The 26,859-nt window shown below is 40.6% G+C and overlaps 1 long non-coding RNA gene across 1 annotated transcript; it reads right to left on the bottom strand.

Annotated features, from left to right (window-relative positions):
- Positions 1 to 3,940: 3,940 nt before the first annotated feature.
- On the bottom strand, positions 3,941 to 25,049 carry LOC106825532 (uncharacterized). Its single transcript, XR_011505691.1, has 3 exons — positions 24,960 to 25,049; positions 14,945 to 15,032; positions 3,941 to 9,574 (listed from the first exon to the last, which is right to left on the bottom strand). It is a non-coding gene; the product is annotated as an uncharacterized lncRNA (long non-coding RNA).
- Positions 25,050 to 26,859: the final 1,810 nt, after the last annotated feature.

The raw sequence follows: 26,859 nt of genomic DNA, 5'->3' as shown, positions 1-26,859 counted from the left end.
AACTGAAAACTGGATAAAAAGAACCCCCACAACAAGGGACAGTCCTGACTGAGGCAGAAGAGGCAGAAATTCCTGCTGGAGAGGAAAAAAGTCACCTTCAAGAATAGCAGAGTTTCTCAACTGGCCAGGTGGGAGCCACCCTAAGGTACACAGCCCTCCCTGGAGGAGGGAGGTCCAGAGTGGGGCCGATACTGCTATAAGCATCCTTCAGAATCAGCCTAACTGAGATGAAGGTCTTACTGGCTGGCTTCATTGGCTTTTATGCAGTGAGGATACCCCCAGAAAAGCTATCGGCCAAAAGCTGAAAAGACCCAGGTCTTAAAGGGCCCACACACAAATTCACTCATTGCAGCAACCTAAAATCACCAGAGAAGGCTGACTGTCCTTTGGTGAAATGAGATTTACCTGGTGGGCTCTAGGGGCATCTTAGTGAGAGGAGTGACCTCTCCAGAGACTGAGACATTGGTGGGGGCCATTGTTCTGACCTGGTCCAGGTGTGCTGACACAGACCCCACTGGGACCTTGAGGTTCTTCCATTGGCCTGTTGGCCCAGGGGTCTGCCATATCCACTAGAGCACAGATTTAATCCAGTTCAGCCAGGGCAAGCAGCCCGCCCTAGGGACTGGCCCCACCTACACCAAGCCCTCAGCTACGTTTGGGCCTTCCTTGACTGGGTGCCTTGATCCTCTACAGCCAGGCGAGTGTGTCTGCATCTGTGGGGCAGGGCCTGTGTGAGGACCAGGTGAACTGTGGGGGGCATTGGTGGAGAGGTAGGGGCCTTGGCAGTGCAGCATTAGGGTATGCTACAGGGGGTTGAGAAGTGTGCATGGACCAGGAATGTGTTGAAGGTGTGTGTGGTCCTGTGGGGGGTGAGGCTTATCAGTAGCAGCAGACCTGTGCTTCACAAATAGCCATAAAAAAGATCAGCACCAACTTCCAAAGCCTGAAATAATTGAGTGATCTACTGCGTAGGGCCAGCCCCATTCAGCTGCACTCCTAAGAGAATTGAAAACAGCCTTGTAGGCCTGAGGCCTATCACAAATGTAAGCCCCTGAGCCTAGCAACTAGCTACACTGGGTACCAACCCAATTTAAGAGGAAAACTGCAATGGGAGTGTGCTGATAGACTTTGTAGCCAACACTGCTGAAGCTCCCCAAACCAGATTTACAAACAGCTGGCCAGGGAAGGAAAGACTAGACTCCCTGGGTACCTGCAGTGGGAGCAACCCTGCCACAGCAGAAAGACACAAGTAGCCCACAAAGGGGTCACTCCTGGATCTTCTGGACTGGTGACGAGAGGGAAGCACATTGCTGGGCCTCATAAGGCATCTCATACATAGGGCCACTTCTCCAAGATCAGGAGACATAGCCAACTCACCTAATACATAGAAATAAGCACAAAGAAGCATAATGAGGAGACAAAGGAATACTTTCCAAGCAAGGGAACAGGACAAAACCCCAGAAAAAGGACTAAATGAAACAGAAACAAGCAACCTACTCAACAAAGAGTTGAAACAAAATATCATAAGGATGCTCACAGATATTGGGAGAAGACTGGATGAACACAGTGAGCTCATCAGCAAAGAAGTGGAAGATATAAAAAAGAACCAATCAGAAATGAAGAATACAATACTGGAAATGAAAAATTCACTAGAGAGACTCAATAGCAGAGTAGAAGATGCAGAAGGACGGATCAGTGAGCTAGATGAAAGACTAGAGGAAATCATCCAAGCTGAACAGAAAAAAAGAATTAGAATGAGAACAGTCTAAGGGAACTCTGGGACAATATCAAGTGTGCTAACATTTGGGTAATAGGTGTCCCAGAGGGAGAAGAGACAGATAAAAGGGCAGAAAATTTACTTGAAAAAATAATAGATGAAAATTTCCCTAACCTAAGGAAGGAAACAGATATCCAAGTACAGGAACCACAGAGAGCTCCAAAGAAGATAACCCCAAAGAGGCCCACACCAAGACATATTATAATTAAAATGTCCAAATTTAAGATAAAGAGAGAATCCTAAAAGCAGAAAGAGAAAGGCCACAAGTGACATACAAAGGAAAGTCCATAAGGCTATCAGCAGACTTCTCAGCTGAGACCCTACAGGTGAAAAGAGAATGGCACGATGTATTTAAACCGATAAAAGGAAAAATCCTGCAGCCGAGAATACTCTACCCATCAAGGTTGTCATTCAGAATGGAAGGAGAGACCAAGAGCTTCCCAGACAAGTGAAAATTAAAGGAGTTTACCACCAAGAAACCAGTTCTGCAAGAAATGTGGAAGGGACTTATTTAAGTGGGAAAGCAATGACCACAAATAGAGCTAAAAATAAATAAATGAATAAATAAAAACACAAAAAAAGCCCAGGCAATAAAATCACTTCTAAAGCTAAAAATATAGTAAAGGTAGCAGATTAACTACCTGTGAAGATAATATGAAGGTTAAAAGACAAATATACTAAAATCACCTATTTCAATCATAAGAGGGTAATGGATGGACATACACTAAACAAGAGAGTATATGTGATTTAAAAAACACAAAATGTAGGGGGAGGGGAGTGAAAAAGTAGAGCTTTTAGAAAGAGGTCAAGCTAAAGAGTCTGTCAACTCTATATAGACTGCTATATACATAGAATGTTAAGTAGGATCCTCATGTAATCACAAATCAGAAACATATAATAAGCAAGCAAAAAAGTAAGACAAAAGAAATCAAACATATTACTAAAGATAGCCATCAAACCCCAAGGGAAGAGAGCAAGAGAAAAAGACAGGAACAGAGAAGAAGTATTAAAACACCCAGAAAAAAAAAGTAACAAAATGGTAATAAATACATATTCATCAATAGCTATTTTAAACATCAATGGACTAATTGCTCCAATCAAATGCCATAGGGTGGCCAACTGGATAAAAAAACAAGACCCAGGTATATGCTGCATACAAGAGACACACTTCAGACCTAAAGACACTCACAAACTGAAAGTGAAAGGATGGAAAAAGATATTCCATGCAAATAGCAAAGAAAAGAAAGTGGGGGTAGAAATACTTAGATCACACAAAATAGACTTTAAAGCAAAAGTCGTAACAAGAGACAAAGACAGGCACTACATAATGATAAAGGGAACAATCCAACAAGAAAATATAACACTTGTAAATATCTATGCACCCAACATAGGAGCACCTAAATATATAAAGCAACTATTAACAGACATAAAAGGAGAAATAGACAGTAACACAATAATAGTAGGGGACTTTAACACTCCACTAACACCAGTGGATAGATCATCCAAACAGAAGATCAATAAGGAAACGCTGGCCTTAAAGGACACATTAGACCAGATGGACTTAATAGATATATACAGAACCTTCCATCCAAAAACCACAGAATACACATTTTTTTCAAATGCACATGGAACATCCTCCAGGATTGATCACATATTAGGCCTCAAAACAAGTCTCAATAAATTTAAGAAGATCAAAATAATGCCATGCATCTTTTCTTACCACAAAGGTATGAAACTAGAAATCAACTACAGGAAGAAAACCAGAAAAGCCACAAAAAAATGAAGATTAAACAAAACGCTGCTGAACAACGATTGGGTCAATGAAGAAATCAAAGGAGAAATAAAAAAATTCATGGAGACAAATAAAACTGAAAATATGACATACCAAAATCTGTGGGATACAGCAAAAGCGGTTCTAAGAGGGAAGTTTATAGAAATTCAGGCATACCTCAACAAACAAGAAAAATCCAAAATAGACAATCTAAAAGTGCATCTAAAGATACTGGAAAAAGAACAACAAACAAAGCCCAAAATCAGCAGAAGGAAGGAAATAATAAAAATCAGAGCAGAAATAAATGAAATAGAGACAAAAAAATAGAAAAAAATTGATGAAACCAAGAGCTGGTTCTTTGAAAAGATAAACAAAATTGACAAACCCTTAGCTAGACTCACCAAGAAAAAAAGAGAGAAGGCTCAAATAAATAAAATCAGAAATACAAGAGGAGAGATTGCAATGGACACCTCAGAAATACAACATATAATAAGAGAATACTATGAAAAGCTATATGCCAAGAAATTGGATAATCTAGAAGAAATGGATAAATTCTTAGAAACATACAACCTTCCAAAACTGGAACAAAAAGAGGTGGAGAATTTGACTAGACCAATCACCAGGAAGGAGATCAAAACAGCAATCAAAAACCTCCCAAAAAATAAAAGTCCAAGACCAGACAGCTTCCCTGGTGAATTCTACCAAACATTCAAAGAAGACTTAATACCTATCCTCAAATTCTTCCCAAAAATTGAAGAGGAGGGGATGCTTCATACAAAGCCAACATTATCCTGATATCAAAACCAGACAAGGACAACACAAAAAAAGAAAACTACAGGCCAATATCACTGATGAACATCGATGCATAAATTGTCAACAAAACTCCAGCAAATCGAACACAACAATACATTAAAAAGATCATACATCATGATCAAGTGGGTTTCATTCCAGGGATGCAGGGATGGTTCAACATCTGCAAATCTATCGACGTGATACACCACATTAACAAAATGAAGAATAAAAACCACATGATCACCTCAATAGATGCAGAGAAAGCATTTGACAAGATACAGCATCCATTTATGATAAAAACTCTAAATAAAATGGGTATAGAAGGAAAATACCTCAACATAATAAAGGCCATATATGACAAACCCACAGCAAATAGCATTCTCAATGGAGAAAAACTGAAAGCTATCCCTGTAAGAACAGGAACCAGACAAGGATGCCCACTGTCACCACTCTTATTTAACATAGCATTGGAAGTCCTAGCCAGAGCAACCAGGCAAGAAAAAGGAATAAAAGGGATCCACATTGGAAAAGAAGAAGTGAAACTGTCACTCTTTGCGGATGACATGATTTTACATCCAGAAAACCCTAAAGAATCCACTAAAAAACTTATAGACACAATAAAGGAATACAGTCAAGTTGTGGGATGCAAAATCAACGTGCAAAAATTGGCTGCATTTCTATACGCTAACAACGAAGTAGCAGAAAGAGGAATTAAGAATACAATCCCATGTACAATTGTGACAAAAAGAATAAAATACCTAGGAATAAACTTAACCAAAGAGGTGAAAGATCTGTACACTGAAAACTATAAAACACTGTTGAAAGAAATCAAAGAAGACACAAAGAAACAGAAAGATATTCCATGCTCTTGGATTGGAAGAATTAACATCGTTAAAATGTCCATACTTCCTAAAGCAATCTGTAGATTCAACACAATCCCTATCAAAGTCCCAACAACATTTTTCACAGAAATAGAACAAAGAATCCTAAAATTTATATGGAACAAAAAAAGACCTCAAATAGCCAATGGATTCCTGAGAAAAAAGAACAAGCCTGGAGGTATCACACTCCCTGATTTCAAAATATACTACAAAGCCATAGTAACCAAAACAGCATGGTACTGGCACAAAAACAGATACACAGATCAATGCAACAGAATCAAGAGCCCAGAAATAAACCCACACATTTATGGACAGCTAATATTTGACGAGGGAGCCAAGAGCATACGAGGAGAAAGAAGAGCCTCTTCAATAAATGGTGTTGGCAAAACTGGACAGCCACATGCAAAAGAACGAAAGTAGACCATTCCCTTACACCATGCACAAAAATCAACTCAAAATGGATTAAAGACTTGAATGTAAGACCCAAAACCATGAAACTTCTGGAAGAAAACATAGGCTGTATGCTCTTTGACGTTGGTCTTAACAGCATACTTTCAAGTCCCATGTCTGACCAGGCAAGAGAAACAAAAGAAAAAATGAGCAAATGGGACTACATCAAACTAAAAAGCTTCTGCACAGCAAAAGAAACCATCAACAAAACGAAAAGACAACCTAACAATTGGGAGAAGATATTTGCAAACCATATATCAGATAAGGGGTTAATATCCAAAATATACAAAGAACTCAGACAGCTCAACAACAAAAAAGCAACAACCCAATAAAAAATGGGCAAAAGATCTGAACAGAGATTTCTCCAAAGAAGATATATGGATGACTACCGGGGTCCATCCATATGGACATATGAACAGAGATTTCTCCAAAGAAGATATATGGATGGCTGCCGAGGCTAACGGCAGAGTCCAGGTTCCCGCGGGAGACGTGGCGGTGGGGAAAAACTGGGGGAGGGGAAAATAAAGAGGACGTGAGACTTGGGTTGGTGTTAGCAAGTCCGACTTTACCGTGCACAAGTGTCGTTTATATATTTTTCAGGATTAGTACAGAAATAGTTCTACAAATATTCTCAGAGAGATAAGGAAGTAAAAAACGAGCACAAGAATATTTATTAGCATTCTATTCTATAGAGCATAAGGTTAATGGTAGTCTTCTCCGCAATTAACTAGTGTTTGTTGTCTCTAAGCTAAAAGAGATAGGTACCTAGGCATCTGTTATAATTCATGGTAAAGTTACATCAAAGAGAGAAGGTCCAGGCCTCCAGACAGGACAGCAGTCCGTCTGGTTACAACCTGGTGGAGCCATCCCTGCCTCCCTCAATCATTTACGCCATTAGTGTAGATGGTTAATGGGAACAAAAGGTGACTCCAGGGTGTCTTATCCCCAGGGCTATCTGCATTCTCAGCGGGCAGTTAAACATCTTTACTTTCTCGTGCCCTTTAGGGGGTGGAAGCATTCCTTTGTCTTTTAGATTGTAGAGCTAACAGTCCCTTAAGCACACCGCCAGAGAAAGTATCATTTTGTTAGTAAAGGGCTGAAAAGCTAAGCTAAAGTATATATCTTCAAGAATAAAAAAGAGAAATAAGTATACACATAACCTTGATAGAAAGCATGCATATAATTCAGAAAATATCAGGGGTGTCGGCCGGCCATTCTTCACCGAGGGGCATCCCGGCACCCCTCGGCCCTTCTACTCATCAATTGTTTATTATTTATGGCTTTTAGGAGAAAACCTCTATAACATTTTAACAGAAAGCAGAAGGTCAAGAATAATATATAGATACTTCTTGATCATCCAATTAACCAGCAAACTTAGAAGGACGATGCATATATATATTTAGACAAAGAACTGGAGGCAGAAGGAAACATTAACCAGATGGAGGCCATAAACCTAATTCGACATCTTATCTGAGCAGGATTCCTTTCTGCTTGTCTCAAATGGGACTGCGTGCTCCTCCATTAGTTAACTGAAAAATATCTTGAAAGTTACCTGCAGGTGGTCACATTCTCTTACTATATCTAATTTTCCTGGGAGGTAGTGCCTCCCAAGCAGCCACCCAAAGGAGTGAAAACTGGAGGTTAAGAAAGGAAAAGGAATGAAGGGCAATTAGAAGCAGCACAGGTTTCAGAACTATGTGAGGGGCTGGCCGGTTATTCTTCACCAAGGGGCGACCCTGCACCCCTCAGCGTTAATCGGCTGGGCCCTGTCAAACAGCCGATCAAATGATGTAGCCATGGCTCCCAGCATCTCCCCCTTTTTTACTTTTTAAGGCCAACAGATGTAATTCTGCCGAAACCCGACTTATAGAGTTGAATATTAATTTGAGAAAGATTGGTAAAAGGCAAAGACAAATCATTAGAGCACCAATGGTGACAGCAATATTAACAATAAGGGAGCTCCAATTTTTCTCCCCTACGAAAGAGGTCAGAGAGGTGAAAAAGTTGGTGGCTACTTTGGAAGCAGAAAAGGATTCTTCAGCCTGATTAATATTATTAATTTGTCTATGTAAATTACTAATGTCTAAACTAAAGTCTGAATGGTTCCATATTCCCTGAATATGATTTTTAATTTTCTCCCAGGAGTGTAGGGATTGATTTACCTTAAGAGGAGTCACACAGATCCATCTATAGGACACATGACATCGCAAGGCCAGTCTAACCTTCAAATTTGTAAGTTCTTGTCCTATCTGTAATATTGCCTCTTCCAGAGCGTTTACCTTTGCCTCCAGTTTTTCGTCTATTATTTCTTGGGTAGTTAGGGCAAGAGTGGTATTCTTAGAAAGATCGTCTACATAAGAGGCAGTATGTATTTGTTTACTCAGCGCTACAGCAGATACAGTGAGAGAGGTTGCTAATGTAATCAAGGCTGAGATACCCAATATCAAAGCAGTGATAAATCGGCGGGGGCGCTGTAAGAGATCAGTGGCCTGTTTTAAAGTAAGCAATCCAACATCATCATACCAAGGTTCAGACAAATGAACGGGTAGCATAAGATAGGGGGGTTGTTGTAATATCATAACAGTTTCCACGTCTATATCAGGATTTAAACAATTAGTCAGAATACAATTGGTACAGGTAATGTTATATATGGAACCGTCCGTGGTGGGTAGAATAGTCATTGCACGACTGTGAGTGGGCGCAGCCAGGAAAACATAAGGGGCAGGAATACATGCCTTAACCTTATAGGACTGGGACCCCACTGGCCTATTTAGGATAATGTTGTGTAGAGCGGCTACAGCCTGCCATAAGTGAGGCTGGACCTCACCAGAGTCAGCCGACAATATGGGGGGAACCCAGCCATTCATATGCCAATGATCCACTGCCAGTTCAGGAGCTATGTAACGATCTGACCACCGGTATTTACCAGTTTCACGTAAATAATTTCTGTAATCTTTTGAAGGGTCCTGACAGCTCCAATCAAATATCTCACCAGGAAAAGAAGGTATTTTTATCACAATTTTCGATGAATACATACACTCCCTCCACTTTGGGAAGCCAGCTCGTTTGCCAACCGACGTCCAGTCACTATTAGTAGGCAATTTCTCTGGGGATATTGTCCTTCCAGGACAAGTAGGATATCCTGGAGGGTGGATGGCAGAGTTCAGAACCCTGGGGCCCATGTCCCCAGGCAGTAATAGTTGCAGGGACCATAAATCTCTCCACATTCCGTTAGGGGAGTCTGTAAGTAACCCCTTAATAGAGGTTCCAATACAGCCTGCTATGTTAGTTGCTGGCAGTGGAGCCGGCATCCGAACTACAGGGTGTACATTAAAGCATATAGGGGGACTGCTAGAGGTACCTTGAAAAGAAAAATCTTTGTTAATGTCAATTTTATCATGGTATATAGACAGACCTCCTAATAACTCAGGATGGTCATTCGTGACAGGAATCTGTCCTTCCTTCCAGGTTACTGGATGGAATAGAGGGGGTTTAGGAACATAAGCCCAATATTGGGTAAGGGAGGCAGAGGTCTTTCCTGCCTGACAGGCAATCAAGGCTAACATAGCTAGAAACAGAGTAGAGGGGGAAATTGTACCCCCCTGCACCCGAACTAAGTGTTCTGCCTCTTGGGTAAGGTGTTTTAGTTGACCCCATGTAGGAATTGACGCAGCTCGAGTGGCTTTAGAGCGCGGATATGGAGGCGGCGGCGATCGAGGAGGAAGACGCTGATAGGGTGCGTCACGGAGCGAAAGCCACCGCATCTGGATCACAGGAGGATGATCCTCATCAGTCTCTGTCAGGGCGCTGTTGTCCGTTCTTCTCAACGGAGGAAGGGTCCGGCACCGCCTGCTGTACATGCCGGATCAAACGATCAGGAATCCACAAAGGAGAGGAAGCGTCCTGTAGAAATATACAAGCATATCCTCCACCGCTAGTTAAGAGAATATCAGGACCTTTCCACTGTCCTGTAAGCAAGTCCTTCCACTTAACCTGTGGTAAAATTTTTTGTTTATTATCATTCCAATGTCTCATCATAGGTGACTCACCATGAAAATCTAAATTGAGAAAATTTATTACAAATAGAGCATGACTTAGTAAATGTTGGGGAGAGCTATATTTGAGCTCTCCTCCTTGTAATTTTTCCAGTTGTTGTTTCAGGGTCTGATGGGCTCTCTCAACAATGGCCTGACCCTGAGGATTAAACGGAATACCTGTGCAATGTTTAATTTGAAAGGTTTTGCAGAAATCTCGAAAAGCCTTAGAGGTATATGCAGGTGCATTGTCTGTTTTTAGCTCTAAAGGCTGTCCCATATAAGCAAAGCAGATAAACAAGTGTTGAATCACATCTTTAAAGGCTTCTCCTGTTCTGGCAGTAGCCATAATAACGTGAGAAAAAGTGTCTACACACACATGTACAAAGGAAAGCTTTCCAAATTGAGGAACATGAGTTACATCCATCTGCCACAGACAATTAGAGCGAAGACCTCGGGGATTTACTCCCATGGGCAGGCTGGGCATAGTAGCGGGACAGGCAGTGCAATTTCTCACTATCTGTCTCGCGGCTTCTCTGGAAATTTGAAACTGATAACGAAGGGCTGTAGCATTTTGGTGGTGCAACTGATGAGCCTGGGTGGCTTCCTCTATGGCTGAACAAACAACTATCTTTGTTGCCTGGTCAGCTAATTCATTGCCCCTATGGATAGGCCTCGGAAGACCTGAATGTGCACGTACATGTCCCACATAAAAGGGGTGGGAACGTTCTCTAATTAATTTTTGTAATTGACAAAGCAGCGCCGAAATGGTAGTCTTATAAACAGGGATCGTGGTGGTTTCAATTTGAGGAAACAGACAAATTATGTATTGTGAATCAGAGTAAAGATTGAATTCCTTATTAGACAGTTCTCTAAATGCTGTAATTACAGCAATCAACTCAGCCCTTTGAGCAGAGGTTTCATTAGTCTGTTGTGTTTTACAACTGTCCCCTATTACTAGGGCTGCCCTCCCATTAGAGGAGCCATCTGTGAACACCAACGTTGCCCCAGCTATGGGCCCCTTCTGACATCTAGTAGGAAAGATAAAGGGATGTCTCTTAATAAATTGTAATATGGGGTGTTTAGGAAGGTGAAAAGACACAGTACCTGAGTAACCTGCAAAAGAGACCTGCCATTCATCATCTGTTTGAAATAGGTAATCACATTGATTTTTAGTATACGGAATTACTATGTTAACAGGTTCCTTTCCAAATAGTTCTATGCTTCTTCTTCTCCCCTTTGCTATTAATTGAGCACATAAGGCTGGATAAGAAACAATAATCTTTTTAGGAATGGCAGGGAGGTGTAACCATTCGAGAGGCCCTAATTGCCATAAACAGCCTGTGGGAGTGACAGGCGTAGGGAGGACTAAAAGATTCCAAGGCATCGAATAATCTATTTGATGTAATTGGTGTTGTGTTAAGGCCTCCTCTACCTTTTGTAGGGCTAAAGTTCCTTCAGGTGTTAGAGTTCTTTCTGAGGTGGGGTCACTCTTCCCCCTGAGCATTTCAAACAGGGGTTGTAACTCGGCTGTTGTGAGTTTCAAAAAGGGCCGAATCCAATTTATATTCCCCAAGAGCTTTTGAAAGTCATTTAAAGTTTTTAAGGAATCTGTTCGTAATTGGATATTTTGGGGAGTCACTAAATCAGTGTGAATGACTCGACCCAAATAATTAATGGGTGGATTAGTCTGTATTTTTTCGGGTGCCACTTGTAGGCCATAAAGAGTCAAAGCCTTGACTGTTTCTTGTAATACTTGTTGTAAATAACTTCTATCTTGATGTGCCAGCAATAAGTCGTCCATGTAATGGATCAAGCAGGTAGAAGGATATTTTTGCCTGACCTGCATTAAGGCCATATCAACAAATTTTTGGCACAGCGTTGGGCTGTTTTTCATTCCTTGTGGCAGCACTTTCCACTGAAATCTCTGATAAGGTCTCCTCAAGTTTTCTGAAGGTAAGCTAAAGGCAAATCGGGGCCTGTCCTTAGGGTCTAAGGGGATGTTGAAAAAACAGTCTTGTAAATCTATAACCACAACAGCAGCCTGAACTGGGACTGCTATGGGAGAAGGCAGTCCCGGTTGTAGGGCCCCCATATCTTGCATGGTCTCATTAATGGCTCTCAGATCTTGTAATAATCTCCATTTTCCAGATTTCTTTTTGATAACGAAAATAGGAGAGTTCCAGGGACTATTAGAAGTTTCTATATGTCCCAACTCCAGCCGAGTTTTAACTAATTCTTGGGCTGCTTTCAATTTTTCAGATGGAAGAGGCCACTGTTCTACCCATACTGGAATATCAGACTTCCACGTTATAGGGTCTGCAGCCCTTTCAACAGCGGCCCCTAAGACAAATTTGATAGCTCACAGTCAGACTCATATCCAAATCCTCTTTTGTCTTTATTAGGTTGTGAAGAAATCGAGAGTCGAGCATCTTGTTCAGCTTTGCCCAAACTCTTTTGAGGATTATATTTCGTCTTTAACATCTGAGCCGTGACCTTATCGTCAGGACTGAATAATAATATCCCCATTTGAGGCAGGACATCTCTCCCCCATAGAGTAACGGGAATAGCTGGGATTACATAAGGTTGAAAAGTTCCAGTATTGTTTTCTCCATCTGACCAATGGAGAATTTTGCTACTTTTGTTAGCCTGTGGGGCCTTTCCAATCCCTACTAAGGTGTTTGGTGTCACTTGTATTGGCCATGAAGAGGGCCAATCTTTTCCAGCAATACAAGAGACATCTGCTCCAGTATCTAAGAGCCCCTCTATGGCTATCCCTTCCACTATAAGTTGCTTCACAGGTCTTTCAGATGTAATTTCCTGCAGCCAAAAGGCCATGTCGCTAGAGCCAAAACCATCCTCACCTCGTGGGGCTGAAGTTACTGTTTTCCCTAAGGAATAACACGGTAACAGTAACAGTTGAGCTATTCTTTGACCCTTAGCTATAAAATGAGTTTTTGTGGGGGTGTCAATCATAACTTTTATTTCCCCCTCATAATCTGAATTAATTACCCCAGGAATAACTGACAAATCTTGTATCGAAAGGGAACTTCGTCCTAAAATTAGCCCCACAATTCCTTCTGGCAGAGGTCCCTTAATTCCTGTTGGGATAATAGTGACTGGGACATCTGGAGTTAGTATTGTTGTGGTGGAGGAATGGAGGTCCAGCCCTGCACTCCTCGGAGTGGCTCGGAGAAGTTCGAGGATTGACCGGGGGGAAGAAATGGATTTAAGGTGTTGATCCCCATCATTGTCCGGGCCCGGGGAGGGCCCTGAAGCCGGTTTCCCAAGACCGCAGTTTCATTTGTAGTGCCAGTCTGGGAAGTAATGTTTTGGCTAGTAGGGGGCAATACAGTCCCATTTTTATGGTATTTAGACCTACACTCTCTCGCCCAGTGAAATCCTTTTTGACATCGAGGGCAAGGAGCCCGAGGGACATTTTTATCTTGAGGGATCATCTGGGCATCGCTGACTTTATCAGAGGATATGGCAGCCGTTCTTTCTGTAGGGCAATTTCTGCTAACATGGCCAACCTGACCGCAAGAGAAGCAAGTTATATTTTGATTTTTTGGTTTTTGAGTCATGGCTTGAATACATTGTAAAGAACTTTCTCCCTTAAGTGCTGTGGCCATAGTCACTCCCTGAATAAAAGCAGGAGTGAAATCAGCACATTGTTTCACAAAATCATTAAGTGTGCCTTCCTTACCTATCAGACGGAGTAATGCCCGACAGGCTTCGTTTGCATTTTCAAAAGCCAATTGTTTGGTCAGAATATCAGCGGCTTCTTCATTAAGAATCACCCTTTTCACTGTCTGAAGTAGGCGGACAACAAAATCTTCATAGGCCTCCTGAGACCCTTGTTTTATATTAGTCAAGGGCGTTGCTTTGTTAGCGCTGGGAGGCAGAGAGAGCCAAGCGTTAATAGCGCAGTTAGTGACCTCGATCAGGGCTTGTTTGTCCAAATATAACTGTTGATGGGAACCATATCTACCAGTACCAAGCAACATATCCAAATTAACAGTATCTGATTGATTACGGTCGCGATATCGATCTGCGACACGTTTTGCACCGTACTCATATTCTGATTTCCATAGTAAGAAATTACCCCCTGACAAACAGGTTCTAGCTACTTGATACCAATCATAAGGAGTCATCCATTTATTTGCTATAGCATCTAATAGTGTTTGTGTATAAGGGGCTGAAGGCCCATATTCCGCACAAGCCTGTTTTAATTCCTTTAATATCTTATAGGGAAGAGCTTCCCAAATAACTTGCATGTCAAATTCATCAGTATACAAGATGGGACAACATAATTTAGGTTCGAAATCCCCTGCCAAAATCCCTTCTCTCAGAGCATCGCGGACGCGAGAGGCAGAAGGCTGATTATATGCCAATGTGGCTGGGGGAGGTCCAAGGAGTTTTCTCTTAGGGAGAACTCGACTTTTGGTCGACACGGCAGGAAAAGCTTTTGAAGACGGGGCTCTTGGTGTTAAAACATCATCAGGATATCTAGCAGCCTCATAGTCTAAGTCCGCCTGATCAGTGGGGTCGAGAGCATCATTAACATAATCGGGCGGAGGGGCCGAGGCTAATGATATAAGGGGTTGTATCTCATCCTTGTCTTTCACCTCTTCCTTCTTATTATCTTTTGTGTCTTCATCTTCTTTAATTCTTAAATCTTCAGGGACGGGATCTAAAGCATCCCTGATAAGACTCCAAAGGGCAAAGGCATTTGCCGGGACCCCAACCGGCCCCTTTTTTGTATACGTTTTTCTGATAGCTTTGCCCACTAAATTCCAGGTTTCTAAATTTACAGTTCCCTCTTCAGGGAACCAGAGGCATTGTTCCTGTACAAAATGTAAAAATCGTGCAATCTGCCCCCGAGGTATTTTGGTGCCCCTTTTATTTAACATGCAGACAACAACATCTATAAAAAACTTACGCTCCTTAGACTCAGTCTGTCCCATAGTGAAGGAGGGTCAAAAGTTCTTAATATTTCTTACTCTTCCTAACCTTATTTCACTCTCCCTTTCCGGAGAGGGACTAAAACTTCTCTATTTTTTATTTCACTCTCCCTTTCTAGAGAGGGAGAGGGACTAAAACTTCTCAGTTTTTTAAGTTCCGACCTACTACCTGTCTGTCCTTTCCTCACTCTCCCTTTCCAGAGAGGGGCTAAAGGGGGCTCTTCTTTCCAGCCCTAGGTAGGAACCTATCGGTCCGAGAAGAGGGGGGAACTTACCCGTTGGGTCCCTGTTCGGGCGCCACTTGCCAGGGTCCAGCCTGGGCAGAGTCCAGGTTCCCGCCGGAGAGGCGGCGGCGGTGAAAAACTGGGGGAGGGGAAAATAAAGAGGACGTGAGACTTGGGTTGGTGTTAGCAAGTCCGACTTTACCGTGCACAAGTGTCGTTTATATATTTTTCAGGATTAGTACAGAAATAGTTCTACAAATATTCTCAGAGAGATAAGGAAGTAAAAAACGAGCACAAGAATATTTATTAGCATTCTATTCTATAGAGCATAAGGTTAATGGTAGTCTTCTCCGCAATTAACTAGTGTTTGTTGTCTCTAAGCTAAAAGAGATAGGTACCTAGGCATCTGTTATAATTCATGGTAAAGTTACATCAAAGAGAGAAGAAGGTTCAGGCCTCCAGACAGGACAGCAGTCCGTCTGGTTACATCCTGGTGGAGTCATCCCTGCCTCCCTCAATCATTTACGCCATTAGTGTTGATGGTTAATGGGAACAAAAGGTGACTCCAGGGTGTCTTATCCCCAGGGCTATCTGCATTCTCAGCGGGCAGTTAAACATCTTTACTTTCTCGCGCCCTTTAGGGGGTGGAAGCATTCCTTTGTCTTTTAGATTGTAGAGCTAACAGTCCCTTAAGCACACCGCCAGAGAAAGTATCATTTTGTTAGTAAAGGGCTGAAAAGCTAAGCTAAACTATATATCTTCAAGAATGAAAAACAGAAATAAGTATAGACATAACCCTGCTAGAAAGCATGCATATAATTCAGAAAACATCAGGGGTGTCGGCCGGCCATTCTTCACCGAGGGGCATCCCGGCACCCCTCGGCCCTTCTACTCATCAATTATTTATTATTTATGGCTTTTAGGAGAAAACCTCTATAACATTTTAACAGAAAGCAGAAGGTCAAGAATAATATATAGATACTTCTTGATCATCCAATTAACCAGCAAACTTAGAAGGACGATGCATATATATATTTAGACAAAGAACTGGAGGCAGAAGGAAACATTAACCAGATAGAGGCCATAAACCTAATTCGACATCTTATCTGGGCAGGATTCCTTTCTGCTTGTCTCAAATGGGACTGCGTGCTCCTCCATTAGTTAACTGAAAAATATCTTGAAAGTTACCTGCAGGTGGTCACATTCTCTTACTATATCTAATTTTCCTGGGAGGTAGTGCCTCCCAAGCAGCCACCCAAAGGAGTGAAAACTGGAGGTTAAGAAAGGAAAAGGAATGAAGGGCAATTAGAAGCAGCACAGGTTTCAGAACTATGTGAGGGGCTGGCCGGTTATTCTTCACCAAGGGGCGACCCTGCACCCCTAGGCGTTAATCGGCTGGACCCTGTCAAACAGCCGATCAAATGATGTAGCCATGGCTCCCAGCAGATGGCCAACAGGCATATGAAAAGATGCTCAACATCATTATCTATCAGGGAAATGCAAATCAAAACTACAATGAGGTATCACCTCACTCTGGTCAGAATGGCTATAATTAACAAGACAGGAAACAGCAAGAGTTGGAGAGGATATGGAGAGAAGGGAACCCTCGTATGCTGCTGGTGGGAGTGCAAACTGGTGCAGCCACCATGGAAAGCAGTATGGAGATTCCTCAGAAAATTAAGAATAGATCTACCATATGATCCAGCTATCCCACTGCTGGGTATTTATCCAAAGAACAACTCAAAGGCATAATGATACCTGCACCCCTATGTTCATTGCAGCATTATACACAATAGCCAAGACATGGAAGCGACCTAGGTGCCCATCAAGGGACGAATGGACAAGAAGAAGTGGTATTTATACACAATGGAATACTACTCAGCCATAAGAAATGATGAAATTCCGCCATTTGTGACAACATGGATGGTCCTTGAGGGTATTATGCTGAATTAAATAAGTCAGAGGGAGAAAGTCAAATACCGTATGATTTCACTCATAAGTAGAAGATAAAAACAATGACAAACACATACCAATGAAGATTGGATTGGTGGTTACCACAGGGGAAGAGGGGGGAGGGAAAATGGGGTGATTAGGCTCACATGTGAGGGGATGGACTATAATTAGTTTTTGGGTGGTGAACGTGATGTAATCTACACAGAATTAGAAACATATTACAATGTACATCTGAAAGTTATATAGTGTTATAATCCAATGTTACTGAAATTAAAAAGAAAAATTAAAAATAAAATAACAATAGCAATAAAATTAATTAATTAATTAATTATTTAAAAACAAAGTGTTATTGGCCAAATGTCACAAATAGATTTAATTATTTATCTGATGAAATGAGTTCCCTGGCATTGTGTAACTATGAAGGAATTCCTCATACAAGAATTACCCTTTCCAATAATAATTTACCTACCACTAAAGCCATTGTTCTTCTGCAAGAAAAGGTCACAACCCAATGAAGAATATACAGATCATTACTAAGATATATGTACATACTTGAGATAATGATATTTAAGCAAAGCCCAATTGCCATGCTTCAAAGGGTCCCCTAGGAAGTGGAATGTGGCCTTGTGACCCATGAAGTAGTTTCCTTGGATTATATTTTGGACATATAGCATGATGAATATAGACTTTAAGAGCCACTATGAGAGAAAGTTTCCAAAAGTATTGTTTTTTGCATAAAATCATCTTTTCAGGTGCCAATGGGTTAATTGATGTATAGTCTGGAGCAGTGGCAATTGTGCTCCAATAGGCATTATGGGCTTTTTATCAGGCCCAAACCACATCTGCATGGTGATGCAAAAATTCCTCCTTTTTGTTGCCATATTTGTTCCTCTTCTTCCATGGTGATTTCTTGAGCCATGTAAAAGAAGGAAATCGTTTACTGCATTAGCAGTGTTAATAGGAAGTAGAGGGCATTCTTGAGGCTAGAGAGGATATCCATCCTGGTAATGTCCTTGCTCATCCTTTAGGTAAGACCCATCTGTAAACCAAATTAGATAATAAAATATAGTTGTGGTCGTTTTCGTCCTATGGAAGGAAGGTATCAGGGTTAAAGTAATGACTAGAATTACAACTGATAACATTATACCACGGCATATTACAAGTTTTTAAAAAATTTCATCATTTTTAAAACACTTATGTTAGTAACATATACCCTTGTATGGATATCCATAAAAGAGGCACGGTATCACTTGACAATGCTTCCTGTGTAATTTAACACACCAAACAAGCCTAATTAGTTTATTATCTCCCTCTTTATAGGAAGAGAACAAATTCTTTGAGAAGTCCCAGGAGCCCACTGGAAATTGTCAAAGTTACTCTCAGGTCAAGAGAAGATTTCATTTACGATTTGAATTTTGGAGAGGATTGTCAAAAATATCAAAAGTTTCAAAAACACTTGGTTAAACAGGATCATAGGTCACTGTGAAGCATGCTTAGTTATTCATTTAACCATGGTGACAATTAAAGACTTTCAAGCAAATCTGGGAAATTAAATAGCTGTAAGAAAAACCTTAGTTCCTCTGATTAAAGATCTGATAAAAACAATATGGGAAATTTATTTTCAAAGAAAACAAAATCCCTACCCTTCTGGTAGACTACTCAAATGTAAAGAAAAATGAAAAGAAATTTATCTCTTTGTCAAGAGCAGACTGAAAGTCCAAGAAAATTATCCTTTTAAGAGAAAGAAAACCAAATTTTAATTTTTGCACCAGCTTACTTTTGATATTAAAACTTATTCACTTAAACTCATTTTAATCTTAGCCAGCTTAACCATGCACAAAACTCTTTACTCAGGGTTCCTCTTCCACAAACCTTCTATAACTTTCCTTTTTCAATCAGAATTTGTCCCATTTCTTCTCCCCTTCCCAGTACTCTAGGATAAATTTATCTTTCCTAACAAAACAAACAATCTCCATTCCCTATACCTTCTTTACTAAAAACATACATCTTACATTCCTTAATTTTTTATTGGCATCCTCTGGATTCGCAGACTTACAAATACTGTCTAGAAACATGTGCTTTCTTATAGAAAATTTCTCAGCATGGCACAAAACATGTTTATTAATAAACCCAAGTATTTTTCTAGTTGCTTTGTAATACAAAGCCAAAGGTAGATAAATCTATGTTCAGTAATTAATGTTTAATATTTTCTCTTGAGGAAATGACCTAGATACTCAATAAATTTTTATCATTTAACTTTAATTTAGCAAAACTCTACAGTTTCAAGTTACCAAAAGATTTTGAAGCTAAATACATATACCATAACACATTATTGTTAAAAATTTCACCCCAAAACTTTTATCTTTTTCACATTTATTTAGTTTACTTGTTCCAAATAATTATTTTTATATTGCCTACAAAGCATCATGAGACGTTAGGCAAAGTCAGATATTATTCTAAGTTGTCATTTTTGTTTTTTTGCTGACAAATTTTGTAACAGAGATAACATGTCTGTATCATATCCAACGATGGTAACTCTGGAAACATGTTTATTTCAACCAACCAAAAAAATTTAAATAAGCTTTCATTTACCAAATGTTGTTTTATATCACATTAACTTGAAAGACATTTTCATTAGTTTCCATTACATTTATATAAGTGCTTACTTTGAGCCTATTAAATAGAGCTCTTTTAGAAATTATACCATCTGGAGGTAAAAAATATGTATATCACATATGTATAATACATATATAGCTACACATACACAGAGACTCCACAGGTATTGTTTTAAAATTATGGTTGTGAATCAGCAATAACACAACATTGTAACAATACACACATAAGATACATTATAACAGTAATAAAATCTCACCAGTTATGAAAGAATAATTGAATCCAAATATTGTTTCTGGCAGGTGGAATAAATTAAGGTTATCTGCTTAGATGGCTAAGGCTTTTTGTTACTAACATTTGTAGAGAAGACACTTAAGATGTGAGAGTTTGGACAAGGGTACTTCTACAGACACTTTTCTTTCCTTTTCCCCTTTTTCCCCCTTCAGTCTTAGGAATGGGTAATGGTCTCGATAACAGTTCCTGGAGAGGTTACAAGCTTTTTGAGATGAAGGAAATGGGTGGAATCTGAACCGCCTCTAGAGCTGCATTTCCAGTTTTGCAGGAATTTGTAAGTTAAGGATGGTTGCTGTTAATTCCTCAAATTGGGCTGTACCTTAAATGACACGGATTGATCTACCTGTCCAACTACATCATCACTAATTTGCTTCTTTCCCTCTGGGTGCTTAGTTTTATTCTAACTTGGGGAAGAAGGCCTAAAAAAATTTCTATCAGGCTCTGAGTATCAGATTCCAATTTGGCCAAGTTTCTGATTGTAAGCACTTTCAAATATTTTGTCAGGTATCAGCCAGGAAAACAGTAAGTATACCTGGCAGTACTGAACAATTCCATCAATTTTTAATTTTAATTTCCCCTTGACTGTTTAAGGGAATAATGTAGCAGTTTCCCAGAAAATCTATCAGAGTCTCATTAACTCTGGGAGGGGCTCGTATTGGGCCCTCCTTTGAAGGTAAATTACAAGAGTATATGTAAAGCCATGACGTAATAGACTTTTCTTTTAGGTACGTCTTGTAACTTAGTTTTTTATTAGCTTGTTGCAACAAAACTTTCAATAAGGTTATTTTGGAATTTTGAAGTCTTTGCCTTTAAGTGCACTTCTTAAATGATCTTATCTAATTGGAACTTTCCTTCTAATGGCCAGTGTAACTCCCCTGCAGCTGGCTGGCAGCAGTTTGGTAGGACCCTTAGCTGCAAAGGGTGTGAAACCCACATTTGTGTCCAACCAACTCTGACCACAAGTGAGGGGCAACCACACTTTTGACTGACTGTATTTTGGAGACCCCAACCTGATGATTATCAAGCCAAGTCCTCAGGACATGAAACAAGCTTAGTAATATTTTTCTGCTCTTTATAAATATTTACAACTTCTTGAACCTTTAGTTTTTGAGCAACTGGGCTGGAAGGAGGTGCACTTGACTCTTTAAAGATGAAAGATTTCTCTGTTCTGCTGCTCTTAAACCTAATGTGCAAAAAACAAGTTTTGGAAGCTTAAAGAGCCCCAAAGTGGTCACCATAATCTTAAATTATCCCGAGTTATCTTGATCCAAAGTTGCAGTCATTTGTAGTTATCCCTATTTTGTTAAGCACTTGCAAGTGTCACCATGAAGCCAGGTGGGGTTCCAAGGGCAGGCTGCCCATTTGGGACCTGGTCAGCTTTTGGAAGTGTGATTTCCCATTTTCTTTTAGTTTTGTTTTACTATAAAGTCTGAACAATTTCTAGGGACAGTACAGTGAGCCATAAATGTGCTGTTTTTGAGTGTCACTCCATAAAAAAGGTCATGAACACACTCTTACATGCCTCAGTTTCTCCTACCAGCAGTCTAAAACTTCTGTGGGGGCTTGGAGGACTGGAGAGCCAGTCCTTGTGTGCATCCCTGCAGGAGTCTTTAATTAATTGATGTGAATTAAAATAAAGCTACCTGTGGGACCACCGTGCATCACAAGGATTGATCCTTTAACACTCTCACCAGGTTCTTGGTCACCTGAGAACGTCTTTTGGCTGGGAAAAGCTGATATCCTTTCTCTTCTGAGCTGAACAAGTTCAGACTCTCACTTGTTTATGAAACAATTTGTTCAGAGTTTATAGACACTATTCTTTCCAATTTAAACCCAAATTAAAAAGGTCAGCCTGTCCCATCCACTCCAAAGTTCCCCATAGGCTCCCTTAGCCTAAGAAAATCCCTCTAGGTTCTTCTTACCTAGGAAATTCCCCCTAGGTCCCTCTTCCCTAGTATATGTACTGGTATCCTTTGAATTTTCTAGTCCTGAGAACTTAAACACTTCGTTTAAATCTCTTAGACCTTTTAGTTTAAAAAAAATGAGGTCCAGATTTCAGGAGAACTCACTGAGGCACCCAAAGGATGCAGTGAAGCTGGGGCTGGCGGTGTTTAATGGGCCCCCATTGGTAGTGAATACTGGTTCAATGTAGATTCCAGGTGGTTGACAGTGAATTTCTCTGAAATCCTGCCAACTACACCAAGAAATACAAATAATCAATCTATAAATCAAAATTGGGGTGAGTTTTATTATATGAGCCTATCTGAGGACCACATAGTCTCGGAGAACACCTTCTCCAAGGAAGTAAGCTCTCTGAAGAAGTTGGGTGCACAGCATGGTTATATACCATCTTGGAACACAAGGATCATACATCAAATATGACAAAAAAATGCCCCTTGTACTACAGTCACAAGATGTTTTGCTGGCACAGCACATCACTGGTCACATGATTAACACAGCAGGTTGGTGGTCAGCACGTCACTGGTCACATGATGAACACAGCAGGTTGGTGGTCAGCACGTCACTGGTCACATGATGAACACAGCAGGTTGGTGGTCAGCATGTCACTGGTCACATGATGAACACAGCAGGTTGGTGGTCAGCACGTCACTGGTCACATGATGAACACAGCAGGTTGGTGGTCAGCACGTCACTGGTCACATGATGAACACAGTAGATTAGAAATCAATCCTTAGTTTTTGGGAAGAAATGCTTATCTTTAAAGAAATGCTGATATTGTGGGGAAGACATACGTCCCTATCTTTAAGGGCATCATTCTTGGCTTTGGGACAAACGTACAATGCATGCTTGACAAGTCACATGAGGCCTTTCTGGAAAAACAAGGTTAGGCTGAATTAGTTTTAAACCCAGTGGCTTCCTCATATACCTCAATATATCTTACTGCTTTTCATTTATACATCAAGTAACATCTTCTTCTTAGATCCTACTTCCATTTACCCATGTACTGTCCAAGTGCTTCTTTATTATACTTTGTGTGAATTGATTTATCTGAAATTTTTATCAATGGTACACATTTTCAAAGTTTGAAGTGCTAATTCTACAGAATGTACTAAAGCAAACAGGAGACTCCTTTCCTCCATTTTCTTTTCATCAAAAGCAAAAACTTTCCATTCTTTTAATTTTACACTCTTTTTGTATTTACATAAGAATCTCAATAATACGCATGTACGTTTACTTTTTGATTTTTCTGTTTTAGGCATCATCTTCAGAACTGGCAAAAAGGAAGTTAGCTCCTCCCTTCTCACCCCATCCCCTGTGCATTCTCCATCTCTCCATGTCTCCATCTCTCCGGTAGTGATAGTGCAGACTGGGTTTGATCAATATTCACTGCTCATATTATTCTGATTCTGAATGCCCTTTAGAATTTAGCTACTTGGTAAGTGTAATTATTTCGCCATTCCTGTAAAAATGATTGTTTTCCTGGCAGTTATAAATTATTATGTATTTTTTGTGTCATTTAGTTTCTAAATACAGCACTGTATTATTTTCTTAGGGCTGCATTAACAAATTACCACGACTGTTAGGAGGCTTAAAACAAGAGTAATTTATTATCTCACAGTTCTAGAGGCCGGAAGTCTGAAATCAACATCGTGGCAAAGCTCCCTCTGAAGCCTCCAGGGAAGGGTCCTTCCTTCCCTCTTCCAGCTTCAGGTGATTCTTGGCATTCACTGGCATGTGGCAGCATCACTCCAATCTCTGCTTCTATAACCTTTTCTCTGTGTGTCTCTGTGACATCTTTTCTTAGAGAGACATCAGTCAATGGATTTAGGGTGGGCCTAATGATATCATCTGATACCCTTAACTGATTATATCTGTAAAGACCTAATAAGGTCACAATTGAGGTTCTGCATTGGCATGCATTTTGGGGAGACACAATTTGTGATGGAATGAAAGTGCTTCCCTCAAATTCATATATTAAAGACTTGACCCCAATGTGATGATATTAGGAGGTAGAGCCTTTGGGACAATTAGGCTTAGATGAAGCGATGAAGGTAGAACCCCCATGATAGTATTAGTAGCTTTATAAGAAGAGAAAGAGACACCAGAGCTTCCTCTCTCCACCACGTTAAGACACGGCAAAAAAGCGGCCATCTGCAAGCCAGGAAGAGGCTCCAAATAGGCTGGTTCCTTGATCTTAGACTTCCCAGCGTCCAGGACTGTGAGAAATAAATGCCTGTTGTTTAAGTCACACAGTCTGTGGTATTTTGTTATTGCTATTTGAACTGACTAAGACTCCATTCAACCCACTACAAGTACTGATGGAATAAATGAAAAACAATAAGAAAAGTTAATACATAGTGAGGTGTACGAGGGAGCCGTTTGGTTTATAACTAATTCAGCCTGAACTTATTTTTCCATAATAGTTTGACATGACCTGTCAAGCATGCATTCCACATCTGCTTTAAACCTTTACAATAGCCCAAAGCAAAGAATGCTGCCTTTAAAAATAGGGATGAGGGACCGACCCTGTGGCTGAGTGGTTAAATTCGTGCGCTCCACTTTGGCGGCCCAGGGTTTCGCCCGTTTGGATCCTGGGTGCGGACAGGGCACCCCTCATCAGGTCATGCTGAGGTGGCATCCCATAGAGCACAACCAGAGGCACTCACAACCAGAGTATACAACTATGCACCATGAGGCTTTGGGGAGAAGGAAAAAAAATAGGGATGAAAGCTTCCCATTACATCAGCATTTCTTTAAAGATAAGCGTTTCTTCCCAGAAACTGGGGTCAAATTGACCTGCTGTGTACACCTTGTGACCGCTGACCTGCTGTCGTAGCAAAGCATCTTGTGACTGTTGTAAAGAGAAAAAGAAAATTATCCCGTCATATTTGATGTGTCTTCCTTGTTCCAAAGGGTATATAACCATGCTGTGTACCTCGATTCCCCAGAGTGCTTCCTCCCTGGTGGAGGTCACTTCTCCTGGGCTATCATCCTCAAATTGGATCACATAATAAAGTTTCCCCAATTCTCACACAGATTGATTATTGATTATTGGTGTCAACAGTACTTACCAGCTATTCAACCTCAAACTCTGTCAAATATCTCAATCTCCTCAGAATACAGTCTTTCACATTCTGCACATTCTTCTTTTGGAGAAACTTTTCTGGAGCCTCTGATTTGCTTCAGTATGGATTCACTACCCTCTGTGTCAGTCTGCAGCTGTCACCCAAGAATTCCTGCTCACCTTTAATCCATGATTTCCAGTCTCCTTGTCTCAGGTCTTCTTTCTTGATTTCCTTCCTTATTATGCTGGAACTGTCTTCAGGAGCATCCTGGGAAAGAATATGTGGGAAGTAAAATATTTTAAGTCATTGTTTGCCTAAAATTAGCTTTTTTCTGCCCACATTCTTGATTGACAGTCTGGATATTTAACACATGCAAATTATTTTCCTTCAGAATTGTGAAGGCCTTTTTCCACTGTCTTCTAACTTCCTGTGCTACTGTGGAGAAGCCTGAAGCCATCCTGATAACCAGTCCTTTGTGGTGACATGTTTTTTGCTTTTAAGAGCTTGCAGGACTCCTCTTTCTCTCCAGTATTTTGAAATTTCACAATGATGTGCGATATGTCCATCTATTGTTCTGGGCATCCAGTGAGTCCATTCACTTTGGAAACTCATGTCCTCTTGGCTTTTTTTTCAAGTTATTATTATTATTATCATTAGTATTATTATATGATAATTCTCCTCCATTATCTTTGTTATTCTGTTTGTGAAACTCCTTTGACTTTGATATTGGACTTCCAAATCTTGTTCTCTAATGTTCTCATATCTCTCTCATTTTTTCATCTCTTTGACTTTTCCCTTTCTTTCTAGGAGATTAGCTCAGTTTCATCTTTCAAACCATCTGCTGAGCTATTTCTCCTCTTATGATTTAATTTCCAGAAGCTCTCTAATGTTCCTTTTAAAATTCTCTTCTTTTCCATAGACGTAACATTTTCTACTCTTTCAGAAAATGTTAATGACATTGGATTGTTTTTAAAAATACTTTTCCCCTTGCCTTATCTATGATTCTAAAAATAAAGCTAAAATTTTCCTCTCTTTTTGACCTTTTTCTTTCATGGGGGAAGACCTCCTGTGTCTGGTGTTGGTTTCCGCGGTTAGGATTGGGGCCACACAGCTGATGGGGCTCTGAGCAGGGGTGAGATTTGTTGACCATTAGGCTGGACTCGGGGTAATCTGACGGGCTACTTGCAGGGTATCCCAATGTTCCTGTAAGTCTTTTCTCTTGGGATAGTCACATTCCCCTCACAAGATTCTTCCAGCCTGTTAGCTGGAGGGTCAGAGCCTAGCTCCCAGTATTCTTGGAGCCAAATGGAGAAAAAGGCTGGAGTTCCCCTCATACATTTCCTTATTCCTGCTGATTTTTCATGTCACCCTCAATGCTACTACTTGCCCATACACAAGTGTTCTGCTTTGTTATATCCAAATAATTAATCCTTAGTTTTCATTCAGTGCTTTGAAGTAGGCTGGGAATTTTGGAGTTATTTGCCTCTTAAACAGTTTTCAATTAATCCTCCTCATTTTATGTGACTGCTCTATTTCCAGAGGTACCACCTTCTGTTGGGTGTTAACAAACCAGCACCATTTCCATCAATGGTGTTTTCAGAAAGGCTGGTGTTGCTTTTGTGTGATGCTTTCTGGGTATCTTGCAAGGTATACCAACCCACATCCCACACTCTCCTCCCTGTCTGTGATGGCACTGGGTGGGAGATTTCCCGAATTGGGCTCTGGTGAGGACGCCCCACTTGTAAAAGATTCAAGTGTGAAAGAACAGCAAGATGGTCGGGTGTCAGTGTTCACTTTGTGAACCCCTGAAATAGTGTGAATATGGGCAAGATTTTGCTGCCCACTTTCAAGTTGCTTCCAGAGGTTCTGGGTTTGGTTGCAGCTGTGCATAGTCTTAGAAGGCTGGACCACATGCCTCATCTATGTATCAAGTGAGATCTCTGTCATTAACCCATCAATTTTTGATACACTGCCAGCCCTCCTTTGCCTCCAAATGTGACCACATGAATCCTATTGCTCCCTGGTGCAAGAAGATTAAATGAATAAAACAACAAGGTTTTGCCTAGGATCTATCTATGA

Source organism: Equus asinus, chromosome 9 (genome assembly GCF_041296235.1).
Source record: "Equus asinus isolate D_3611 breed Donkey chromosome 9, EquAss-T2T_v2, whole genome shotgun sequence".
NCBI classification, from domain to species: Eukaryota; Metazoa; Chordata; class Mammalia; order Perissodactyla; family Equidae; genus Equus; species Equus asinus.
This window is presented reverse-complemented; position numbering and strand designations above follow the sequence as displayed.